We start from the raw sequence: 13,575 nt of genomic DNA, 5'->3' as shown, positions 1-13,575 counted from the left end.
ATGTTGATGTTTGGCTGAATCATGTTGATGTCTGATAGAAACCAACACAATACTGTAAAGCGATTAGTCTTCAACTAAAAATAAATAAATTATTTTAAAGTGGGAAATGAGATTAAGAATGCACATGAAATCAGATTAGGATTTCTAATCTATTTAAAGATTAGGTGTTTCCCTAGCCAGTCATTTAAGATTCTAAAGCAGAAGTGTTTGATCAGATCTCTGTTTGAGAAAGTTAATTTCAGCAGAAAGGTGAAGACAAGAGAGACTGAAAGGAGAGAACAAAGGTACAGGAACTAGTATTGCAATAGCCCAGGTTAAAGATGATGATGTGACTCAAGACTAGCTGTCTTTATGTGGTGGGGTGGAGTCGAGAGATGCAAAAGCATTTCAGAACAACTGAATCGCTGACCAAACTCTATTTGAAATGAGAGTGAAAAGTGTTAAGGTTGCCTGATACTTGGCTGCATTTCTGACACCACTATTATCCAAATATGAGTTCTTTAGAGAAAACGTCCTGGTCTGTTTCTTTCATTGTTCTGCTCTGGGAAGTAAAATAATGACTGACTCTTCATACACATATAGCATTTGCTGAATGAATAAATCAAAGAATGACGTGAAGCAAGATAGAAACCAAGGGGGAAAGTAACTTTGATAGAAATGATCAAAGTTTACATATATCTCCTTTCAGTGAGGATAAATAACAAACTCTACTTTGGATAAATCAGGCTTGATTTATCCTGTGGATATCCAGGTAGAATAGCCCAGTAAGGAATTTTGGAATATAGATCCAATTGTTAGCTAAGAAATCTTAATGACCTTGAAGGTCAGCAACTTAGGAGTACTCAATAAACCCATGAAGTAGATAAGAGTATTCCAGTTAATTTCATTTTAAAATACCATATTTAGATGCCTATTTACCTGTTCAACTATAAAATAATCCTGTTTAATTGAACAGGCTCTGATCTTCACAATGTGGTTTCATTAGCACATTGGAAAGATTTGGCAATCACTGGGCTGCTACAGCCCTCCCTTTCAAAGTTATAAATATATTGTAAAAAGGAAATAAAAAAGGAGATTAACTATTTTCAAAAACATCTTTAAATGATTTAACATATTCCACTATAAAGTATTACATAACAAAGTCAGAGTTATCTTTGTATTTAAACAATAATACCAACATCAACTTTTAAACTGAGTTTAGAAAATAAAGTGCATAGATATGTCAACCATGATATCCAGAATTTGCTTTAAATATGATGTTAAGTATTTAGCAGACAGAAACACACAAAAATACTTGATTGTATTGCAACTCTGGGCATAAAGACTTATGCATTCTACTGTTATTGAAAAGTGAACTCCCATTGCTAGAGCCAAGTTGGTTGGGTGGGGGTCATCCAGAAGGTGAAACCACAAGGGAGACGACTGGTAGGATTTGGTTTCCTTCTCCTGTTGTATGACAGTTGGAGGTGTTTGGGAAACACTGCATTGTGAAAGTCTGTTCGGTTCGGTCACTCAGTTGTGTCCGACTCTTTGCAACCCCATGGACTGCAGCATACCAGACCTCCCTGTCCATCACCAACTCCTGGAGCTTGCTGAAATTCATGTCCATCGAGTTGGTGATGTCATCCAACCATCTCATCCAATATATTTTGATACTGTTGGACTTCCTGGTCTTTAATCCAATAGCGTATCTCATACATTTTCAAGAGAAGGGTACTATGTGGTGCATTTTCTAAACTTATTTGATCACAAAGTAATTTTAGTCAAAGTATCTAGTAGAACTAGTCTACCATGGAACCCACTTTGGGAGACAATATTCTGATTATCTTCAAAAGCTGCACACCTCTTCGTAGGCAATTTTATCCACTACTATCTTTCAATAACCACTTATTTGCACATTCATATCTTCATTCGAGTATTTTCTCTCTTGAGCTCCAGATGTGTGTCTTGTCAACATCACCATTTGAAAGTCCTGCAAACACCAAAAAAATCTATGTCAAAAATTGTCAGCATTCCCATCTCTGCTTCTTCCCACCACACATGCACACACATACACATGCACACACGCACACACACACACACACACACACATTCATTTTCAGCCTTCTAAGTACTCACAGTCTCAGCAGACACTACTACCATGTGGCCAGTGGCTTCAATACGAAATCTTGGCCACATCTTTGAGTTATTTTCCTTCTTCACCACTAGTACCCATTCACCTGCCTGATATAATTACTTCTGAAATACGTCTTAACTCAAGTCCCTTTTCATAAGCCCTACCTCCCTGATTCAAGCAATGGACTTTGACATATCTCTCGTCTTGCTTCCTTCCAGTCCATTCTCTATAATGTAGACAAAGGTTGCAGGAGTTTACATGATTGCCAAAAGTCACTGGAACACCCAGGATGTGTGCATTCTATTTTATGTAAATTATATTTCAATAAATATAGATGTTACAGTGTCTCAACACCAAGTAATCCAGGTGCCTTTAAATAAGAAAAGATAAGTTAGTTACTGATTCTCTAATGTAATCATTGCTGAACTAATTATTTTGATTAATGCATTGAATGAATCATCTAAAATTCTGCTGTCATAAATCAGTGATCTTCTCATGGCTGTAAGTGCCAATAAAACTCAAACAAGTCAGATTGGTACATGTCTAATAAGTAAACACACATGTAAGCCTCAACACTGTGGAGTAAAATTGCTCAGAACAAATATTTCGACTCCCAGGCAGAGCCAGGGGTGGCTAAAGGAGCATGGTGCTTCTTTAGCTAACTTTTCACCAGTTTTAGAAAGAAAGATTTAGGAATTACAAACAGAATTTTGCCCCTGCATCACATTCTATTTTATATTTAGCAAAATACCCTTATAAACTGTCTTAAAGGCCATAAAGAGAACATAGGTCTTTTTCCCCTCAAATCTCTTTTTTTAATCCACATCTTCAGCTCTCATACTGTTATACATATAGGGAATAAAATACAACATTCCCAAAAGAGTTTAATACTTTTCTTCACTCTGAATTACTTTAAACAAAGCCCATGTATTTAAGAATCAAAAAGGAAAAAATATAATTGTAATATTACTTAAAAAGTGATAGCAAAAAAGAAATTAAGAATGGATTTGAAAAGCTATTGTGTGCATGGTCAGTCACGCACTTGTGTCTGACTCTGCGATCTCATGGACTATGGGAATATCCCAGCAAGAATACTGGACTGGGTTGCCATTTCCTCCTCCTGTGTGGATCTTTCCAATAGAGGGATTGAAACTGCATTTCCTGTGGCTCCTACATTGGCAGGTGGATTCTTTAGCACTGAACACCATGTAAATCAACTCTGCTTGAGCAAAGTACATTAACAAAAAAAAGCTGTAAGTTTAGCTTTCTCTTGCAAGAGTCTCTGTGGAAGCTCCCAGGCTGTCATGGCTACTGCAGATTACTAAGAATTCAGGATTTTTCATCTTCTTAGTATGCCAGCTTCCACTGGCAGCTTTCATCTTTTGGTCAATGGCAATTTTACCATCTGTGATGGCTAATTTTTAAATGTCAATTTGACTGGGTCACAGGGTGCCAAGATATTTGATCAAACATCCTTCTGGGTATGTCATGAGGGTGTTTTTGGATGAGATGAGCATTTGAATCAGGAGACTGAGTAAAGTAGATTGCTCTCTCTGATGTGGGTGGGCCTCATCCAATCAGTTGAAGGACTGAATAGACCAAAAAGACTGACCCTTCTACAAATAAGAAAGAATTCCTCTGTATCTGACAGTTTTCTGATATAACCTCAGTCTTCTCCTGCCTTTTGACTCAGAGTCAGACTGGAACTTATAGCCTCTGTGGTCCTGCTTCTCAGACCTTCAGATTCATCCTGGAATTATACCGTTGGCTCCTCTGGGTTCCAGCCTGCCTCTGGATAACTGCCTCAAATAACTATTTGAGCCAATAATTTGTAATCAATCTCTGTCTGTCTGTCTATTTCTCACTTTCTCTACACACACACACACACACACACTCACACCCTTTTGGTTCTATATCTCTGGAGAACCCATTCTAACATAAATTTCGGTATCAAGAGTGGTTCTAGAGTAACAGAAGTTTAGGGATGAGTTTTCTAGTTGTTTCAGGAGTTTCAGGAATTGACTCTCTAATATGATTAGATTTAAAGATGATAAGTACTATATTTCTAGTGATTAAAAAAAAGGCTTCCCTGGTGGCTCAGTGGTGAAGAATCTACCTGCCACTGCAGAAGACGCAGGTTTGAACCCTGGATTGGAAAGAACCCCGTAGAGAAGGAAATGGGCAACCCACTCCACCAACCCACTCCAGTATTTTTGCCTGGGAAATCCCATGGACAGAGGAGCCTGGCAGGCTATAGTCTGTGGAGACTCAAAGAGTTGGACATGACTTAGCTACTGAATAACAACAGCAAGTGGTATAGAAAGAACTGAAAGTTTGTGGACTGAGCTGGCAACAGAGATATGCAAAAATTTCCATTGGATACTCCTAATCAACCCCTCCTAAGAAGCAAAGAGCTCAGTGGCTATGTAGGTGATAATTTTAAACAATCCAGGGAAGCTAATAAATAGAACAAGATTGCCTGCTTGTTCCTAATGACATTGGACAAAGTGGTGAAAGTAAAGGATGAGCTCAGAGATTTGGATTCCCAGCTCAAGTACTCCCTCAAAGACTTGACGTGTCCACTGATGTCCTTTTGTTGTTAAGTCACTAAGTCATGTCCAACTCTCTGCAATCCAATGGACTGCAGCAAGCCAGGCGTCTCTATCCTTCATTATCTCCCAAAGTTTGCTCAAACTCATGCCCATTGAGTCACTGATGCCATCCAACCATCTTATCCTCTATCACCCTCTTCTCCTCCTGCCGTCAATCTTCCCAGCATCAGGGTCTTTTCCAATGAATCGGCTCTTCACGTTAGGTGGCCAAAATATTGGAGTTTCAGCTTCAGCATCAGTCCTTCTAATGAGTATTCAGAGTTGATTTCCTTTAGGATTAACTGATTTGATCTCCCTTCTGTCCAAGGGGACTCTCAAGAATCCTCTCCAGCACCACATTTTAAACACATCAATTCTTTGGGGCTCGTCCTTCTTTATGGCCCAACTCTCACATCTGTAAATGACTACTCCTAAGAAGAGCTTTATCTACTGTAGCCACAGGGCAAGGATTGCTGAAAATCAGACACAGAATCTTATCTTGTGACTGGCTGAATTACAAGTTGTACTCCCATTCTCACAGGATGTTTACTGTGAAAGTAAGGATATGGATTGGGCAAGAATGGGACCTGTTAAATTGGGGTGGGAACATGTGGGTATACCCTGATGAAATGAGGGACACTGAGCGCCTAATGTCTGATGAGTCTTCTTTACCAGTGGAAGCAGCCTCTTCATCCCTGTGTAAGGGGATTGACCTTATATCGCCTGAGGAAACCATAATCAACTCCCCTGAGGCAGTTGCCATTCAAGCCATAAAAGACAATCCTGGGACTTCCCTGGTGGTTCAGTGGTGAAAAATCTGCCAATGCAGGAGACCTGGGTTCAATCCCTGGTTCGGGAGGATCCCGCCTGCCGCAAAGCAACTAAGCCCAAGCTCCACAACTATCAAGCCTGTGCTCTAGAGTCAGGAAGCCACAACTATTGAGCCCATGTGTCACAAGTACTGAAGCCTGCAAGCCCTAGAGTCTGTGCTCTGCAGCAAGAGAAGCCACAACAATGCCACCCATACACCACCACTAAAAGTAGCTCCCTCTTGCCACAACTGGAGGAACGCAAGAACAGCAACAAACACACAGCACAGCCAAAAATAAATAAAATTTAGAAAAAAATCCTGATTCTCCTAAGAGGTCCCTAACCACTCTTCTTTGCTTCTAGACTTATGAGTGTGTGTGTGCTAAGTCGCTTCAGTCACGTCAGACTCCTTGCAACCCTTTGGATTATAGCCCTCCAGGCTTCTCTGTTCAAGGGATTCTCCAGGCAAGAATACTGAAGTGGGTTGCCATGCCCTCTTCCAAGGGATCTTCCCAACTCAGGGATTGAACCCATGTCTCTTTCATCTTCTGCATTTAGTAGGTGAGTTCTTTTCCACTAGCCCTACCTGGTGGAGAAGGAAATGGCAACCCACTCCAGTGTTCTTGCCTGGAGAATCCCAGGGATGGGGGAGCCTGGTGGGCTGTCGTCTCTGGGGTTGCACAGAGTTGGACACGGCTGAAGCGACTTAGCAGCAGCAGCAGCAGCAGCCCTACCTGGGAAGTCTTGTAGACCTATACCTAGATTCAAGTTACAGTGGACCCCTAAAGTTATGATGAAGTGTGACCCATGAGGAGGTGTGTTATAATACACCCCAGAAGAACTGCATGGGTTTTCTAATCTAGACAGAAATCTGAGGGACATATGCAGAAATGGACACTGAGGCTGTTCAAGGAGCATGAAGTTGGATCCAGTCAAAGGTATCGATACGGACTCAATAAGACTTAGATTCTGCAGTCAGTGTTACAATCTGAGTTGGAAGGGTTGCAGTGATGTGTTTTGTTGTCCAAAACATGGACCAAAAGGTGACCCACAGTGAGTGATTTAGAAATACTACCTCTGCTTGGTTTAAGGTAGAGGATGGGATTCAAGGATTCAGAGAGATTGAAATGTTAGAGCAGATTTGTTATTAATAAGGCTTACTCTCACCTAATGGGAGGATCTAGAAAACATACCACTGTCCCAACTATGAGAAGGAAATTTGTGACAGCAGTTTCAGCATCTTTAAAGAGCTCTATGATCACTCTCATCTGTAGGCCAAACCTTAGTAGAGACTGAAGACACTGAATTAGGAAACCTAAATGCAATGGGAATAATTGGATCCCAGAGTGGCAGCGGCCAACTGGCTCACTCAACCTCCAGAGGTAGGGTGGGTGTGATAATGTAATGGACAGGAGAGTTAAAGCAGCAACCAAGAGAGGGTACATTGTACGTATCTATGACATTTCACTAGCTGATCATGGTGCTTCTAGAAGGAAAATAGATATGAAACCTACTAAGTGCTTCCTCAATCTATCTACACAGAAAATTTCCAGGTCAGAGGAACAAAAGTCTAATCTGAACCATAAAAAAGTCATCATTTCTCAGTTATTAACATTTCCCAGACTTACGCCAGTTTATAGACCCAGAACTCCTAGAAGAAAGGCCCAGGTACACTATCAAAAATATATACTGTTCACTTTTCTCCCAGCCTTTCCCAAAAGGACCTATGGCCTTTTACCAGGGTAACTGTGCCTTTGAGAGTTTTGGACATTGGCTCTGAACTGATACAATTCCAGGAGACCCAAAACATCACTGTGACCCACCGTCAAGGAGCCTATTGTTGTTCAGTTGCTCAGTCATGTCCGACTCTCTGTGACCCCATGGACTGCAGCACACCAGGCTTCTTTGTCCTTCACTATCTTCAGGAGTTTACTTAAACTCAAGGGGCCTATGGAGGTCAGGAAATCAGTGGTAGTTAGCTCAGATCCATCTCACAAGAGACCCATCCTGTAGTTATTTCCCCAGTTCTAGAACAAATAATTAGAAGAGATGTACTTAACTGCTGGCAGAATGCTTGCATTGATTCACTGGTGTAGGAGTGAGGGTTACTAAGGTAGGAAAGTTCAAGTTGAAACCAATACAATTGCCTGTCTATTAAATACTAAATATACAGCATATATCTTATGCCTTAAGATTTTTGACAAGAAATATTTTATTATTTTAATGCCATTCCATTTTTAGTAATCTAGATCTTAAATTCCATGAGACTAGGGTTTGTGTTTTCCTTATTCAACAGTGTATATTCAGTGCCTTGTGAGGGAGTAGCGCAGTATTATACAATTGGTGTTCAATAATATTGAATAAATGAATGAGCAACAGTAAGTCAACAAATATTTTTACGTAGCAAAATGATACAGCAACCTTCACTTTTTAGACAATATGAACAAAATGGGATGGAAATTAGAAAACATTTAGAAATAAATGATCAAAAATTATAAATGTGAAAGCTCATTAGATGAAGCTAAAATAATACTACAGGAAAATCTACAACCTTAGATGCTTATATCAGAAAAGTTAAAAATCAAAGGGTTAAATCTCTAACACAAGGAATTATTAAAATAGTGATAAAATAAACCCAGAGAAAGTAAAATTCAGAACTTATTTTAAGTTAATAATGATAAATAATAAACAAAATAATCTAAAACTTAATAGAAAAAAAGCAACAAATTCAAAATGGAGCAAAATGAAAATAACAGTCTTAGAGACTGATCTTGAGAAAGAGTAGTGTGAGAAGCAATTCAATAAATGAAAGAGCAGAAGCAGGAAGTTTTAGAAGAGATTCTGAGAAAATACTGTCATCATTTTAATTTTAAAGGATCCCAAATGGGACTGAGGAGCAGAGGGGTTTGAGATTCTATCTCCCCTTTTAAATGTCCTGTGAGATGACATAGCTTATGCTCATTGCTGATGTAATCAGAGAACTTCAGATCAGATCAGATTTCCCTGCAAGCAAATTTCAGTGGAATTTCTACAGATCGCAGCTATGGTCATTGGGCACCTTCCCACAGTTAATAACTTTGGTCTCAAAAACAAACTCAGCCTTTCCCTAGCATATCAATGTCACAACTGCCAAAATGAAAACCAAAGGAAAACATGCCCTTCTCTTAAGAGTTATCAGATTAATGAGGTGGCAACATTAGAATGGTAGCCATTATTCCACTTACAGACGTGTGATAGAGATGCAGTTGGAGATACAGAGATAATAAGGAAGATTTATTTTCATTCTTTCCTCAAAATTTTTCTGGTTTTCTTTTGTTGGTTTGTTTTTTTCTGGGTTGACAACTATATTCCAGCTTAAATGAATTTATAATTAATATGATTCTATTCTAATGGAAATAGCTAAAATTAGAGCTCAGTTCACATCTACTCTTTGCTGGTCATTGTTTAAACTGTATTTCCTTCCAAAGAAAAGATTGTAAAGTTGCTTGGTTAACTTTTTATTTGGTTGAAAATAGATGGTTCATTTAGAAAAAGCCATGATTAAGTCTTTTACAAAAACTCTAATAAATTTTAAATATTGAAAATTTAAGAAAAAAGACAAAGAATTTACACAGAGACTTTCACTTAATAAACTTATGTTTATACACATTTATTGACTATGCCAAAGCCTTTGACTGTGTCGATCACAATAAACTGTGGAAAATTCTTCAAGAGATGGGAATACCAGACCACCTGACCTGCCTCTTGAGAAACCTGTATGCAGGTCAGGAAACAATAGCTAGAACTGCACATGGAACAACAGACTGGTTCCAAATAGGAAAAGGAGTTCGTCAAGGCTGTATATTGTCACCCTGCTATTTAACATATGCAGAGTACATCATGAGAAACGCTGGGCTGGAAGAAGAACAAACTGGAATCAAGATTGCTGGGAGAAATATCAAAACCTCAGATATGCAGATGACATCATCCTTATTGTAGAAAGTGAAGAAGAACTAAAGAGCCTCTTGATGACAGTGAAAGAGGAGAGTGAAAAAGTTGGCTTAAAGTTCAACATCCAGCAAACTAAGATCATGGCATCTGGTCCCCTCACTTCATGGGAAATAGATGGGGAAACAGTGGAAACAGTGTCAGACTTTATTTTGGGGGGCTCCAAAATCACTGCAGATGGTATTAGCAGCCATGAAATTAAAAGACACTTACTCCTTGGAAGAAAAGTTGTGACCAACCTAGATAGCATATTCAAATGCAGAGACATTACTTTGTCAATAAAGGTCCGCCTAGTCAAGGCTATGGTTTTTCCAGTGGTCATGTATGGATGTGAGAGTTGGACCGTGAAGAAAGCTGAGCGCCGAAGAATTAATGCTTTTGAACTGTGGTGTTGGAGAAGACTCTTGAAAGGCCCTTGGACGGCAAGAAGATCCAACCAGTCCATCCTAAAGGAAATCAGTCCTGGGTGTTCACTGGAAGGACTATTGCTAAAGCTGAAACTCCAATACTTTGGCCACCTCATGCAAAGAGTTGACTCATTGGAAAAGACTCTGATGCTGGGAGGGATTAGGGGCAGAAGGAGAAGGGGATGACAGAGGATGAGATGGCTGGATGGCATCACGGACTTGATGGACATGAGTTTGGGTAGATTCCGGGAGTTGGTGATGGACAGGGAGGCCTGGCATGCTGCGATTTATGGGGTCGCAAAGAGTTGGACAGGACTGAGAGACTGAACTGAACTGAACTAATACACATTTAACCTTTGTAAAAAATTAATAAAACAGAAACTTCAATTAGAATCAGGTGACCAGAAAGGGAATATACTCCACTAGAAAGCACAGCCCAACAGGAAGAAAGGTTTTCTCCTCTTTCCCAGCAAGTGTTCAGACTGTCAGGACTCAGACAATGAAAAGCCAACTGAACACTCAATTCCTCCAATAGATACTTAGTTTACTACAGCCCTCCAAACTTCCTTTTCCATTTTTTAAAAGACTTGTCCTCTCCCTGATGGGACTTGCATGAGGCTTGCCGTGATTACAGACCAAGAATTACAATTCTTTGTAATTGAATTAACCCATTTGTGCTGGAGAAATAACTGCAAGTCTACTTATTTTAGGTCAGCACTTCCTTCCTTTCAGATGAAAATTTGCTGCTTGTAGCCATGGGGGTAGCATGTGCAGGAGTTTCCAGGATGTCTGTTATGAACAATATAGGATTAAGCTCCCTTATAGAGTAAACACAGCATGGCGGCAAGTAGGATGAGAGTAGAGGCCATAGCATAGGTTCACCCTGGGGCACAGGATTGTATAAGGACACTTTCTAGAATCAGGCCTCAATGCCCAGCTCTGCTTCTCACCAGATGCTTGATCATGGCCAAGCTCCTTAATCTTACCATGCCTCCTTTCCCCCTTCTGCAAAATGGAGATAATAATAGTAATTATCAAGTATTGGAAGGACAAAATGACACAGATACGTAAATCTTTTAGCATAGTGTATAATACAGTGAACATTTTAATAAATAGTTGCCATTATTATTGTTCCTATTATCATCATCAGAATCATCTTGTAAAGCAGTCTGGACCTAGGAGATGGTCACATGATGAGAACCACAGAAGCGGGCATAACTGAATAGTTATCTTTCATATTCTAGACAAAATATTGCTAGCACTGTATCATTGGCCATATTCTATTAAAATGGTCACCTACATACACCATAAGCATTCTGCATTCAGATCAGATCAGATCAGATCAGTCGCTCAGTCATATCCGACTCTTTGCGACCCCATGAATTGTAGCATGCCAGGCCTCCCTGTCCATCACTAACTCCCGGAGTTCACTCAGACTCACGTCCATCGAGTCAGTGATGCCATCCAGCCATCTCATCCTCTGTCATCCCCTTCTCCTCTTGCCCCCAATCCCTCCCAGCATCAGAATCTTTTCCAATGAGTCAACTCTTCCTATGAGGTAGCCAATGTACTGCAGTTTCAGCTTTAGCATCATTCCTTCCAAAGAAATCCTAGGGCTGATCTCCTTCAGAATGGACTGGTTGGATCTCCTTGCAGTCCAAGGGACTCCCAAGAGTCTTCTCCAACACCACAGTTCAAAAGCATTAATTCTTCGGCGCTCAGCTTTCTTCACAGTCCAACTCTCACATCCATACATGACCACAGGAAAAACCATAGCCTTGACTAGACGAACCTTTGTTGGCAAAGTAATGTCTCTGCTTTTGAACATGCTATCTAGGCTGGTCATAACTTTCCTTCCAAGGAGTAAGCATCTTTTAATTTCATGGCTGCAGTCACCATCTGTAGTGATTTTGGAGCCCAGAAAAATAAAGTCTGACACTGTTTCCACTGTTTCCCCATCTATTTCCCATGAAGTGATGGGACCGGATGCCATGATCTTCGTTTCCTGAATGTTGAGCTTTAAGCCAACATTTTCACTCTCTACTTTCACTTTCATCAAGAGGCTTTTGAGTTCCTCTTCACTTTCTGCCATAAGGGTGGTGTCATCTGCATTCAAGCAACATCATATTTTCATGATATTCTTTCCATAAAGACTTTTTATTGTAAAGAAATAAAAGTCTTCTTAGTATAACCTAGTTTGGAGGATGGCGACTTGAGGGGGAGGCTGTTATTTGACACGTGTTATTCCCAATTCAGCATCCTTCTGCTGAGCTTGTCTCCTGGGTCACCATTGCACAGGTTCAGTGAGCTGGTTACACGCATACGAGAGAATGAGAAATAAAACACATCTCATCTGAAAACCTTGATAGATACAGTATAGAACTGCAAAGAATTCCAAAATAAATGTCAACAAAAACAAAATATATATGAAGTGGAAATAACAAATCTGTTAACAAGCTGTAGGGCTCAGCCACTCAGTCATACCTGACTCTTTGAGACCCCACAGACTGTAGCCTGCCAGGCTCCTTGGTCCATGAGATTCTCCAGACAAGAATACTAGAATGGGTTGCCATGCCCTCCCTCAGGAAATCTTCCCGACCCAGGGGTCAAACCTGCATCTCTTGCCTCACCTGCATTGACAGGCGAATTCTTTACCACTGGGCCCCCAAAAGCTGTAGAGACAACAGTAATTCAGGAATTCTTTCTTTCCTACATTAGGGATAATATCTTGATGCTGGGGCAACTTCTGTCCCACCCTCATCACCACTGCACACATCTCTCCCGAAGAATGAGGGTCCAGCTGTGGTAGAAAACTCCTCCTGAAAACTAAACAGTCTAAAACCAGTCTTGACTCTGGGGAGTAAGAAATGAGAAGGAGGGAATGGAGAGTGATTGTAAGTATAAACGTACATTTAAATATGTGTATATATATATATTTAAATTTTATATATAAAATACTTATATATAAATAGTATGTGTATATATATATATAAAACAGACAAAGAAAAATCAAAATGCCTGTGAACTTTAAAAGATTCTCAAGAATCAGACTTTCCTTCCATCAATAGACCATATTACCAAAGTAAATCCCTAAGTGGCGATTTGAAACATATACATTGTCACACAGGGCTCCCTAAAGTTCCATCTGTCGATCTTACATCACTTTAAAGATGAATTTTTAAAAAAATATTTCACACCATCCAGAGGAAATCAGTAAGCACTTGGGGTACTTGGTCTGTGCTGAAACGCTTATGGCTAGTCACAATCTCTCTGATACCTCAGGTGCAGAATGACTGGCTTATTCTTAGATGTATCAGTCACTTTAGCCACTGAGCAGTGATGGTTGAGAAATGGTGTCATGAAATGTTCTGAAAGAGTGACCTCACTACTCCAGGAGCTTATCTTTGCCGTACCAGGATCCTTAACTAGAGGACAGAAGCTGAGTACAGTGATAGAGAGCATAGTGTAAGACAGAGGAGCGCAGAGGGGGAACACATAAATCAGTCTGGTGAAAGTTTGGGTAGGAGGAATGGGTGAGAAAAATTTGAAGAAGAAAAAGTGTTATTAAAGCTGTCAGCTTCAATCCTGACCCCACAAGTAGCTCCTATTCACTCCTCCCCTTCCACCCACACTTTTAAGAATTACTCCCCAATCCCAGAAGCTC

The sequence above is a fragment of the Bos mutus genome, chromosome 12 (genome assembly GCF_027580195.1).
Source record: "Bos mutus isolate GX-2022 chromosome 12, NWIPB_WYAK_1.1, whole genome shotgun sequence".
NCBI classification, from domain to species: domain Eukaryota; kingdom Metazoa; phylum Chordata; class Mammalia; order Artiodactyla; family Bovidae; genus Bos; species Bos mutus.
The sequence above is the reverse complement of the archived record's forward strand: the minus strand, read 5'-3'. Positions refer to the sequence as shown.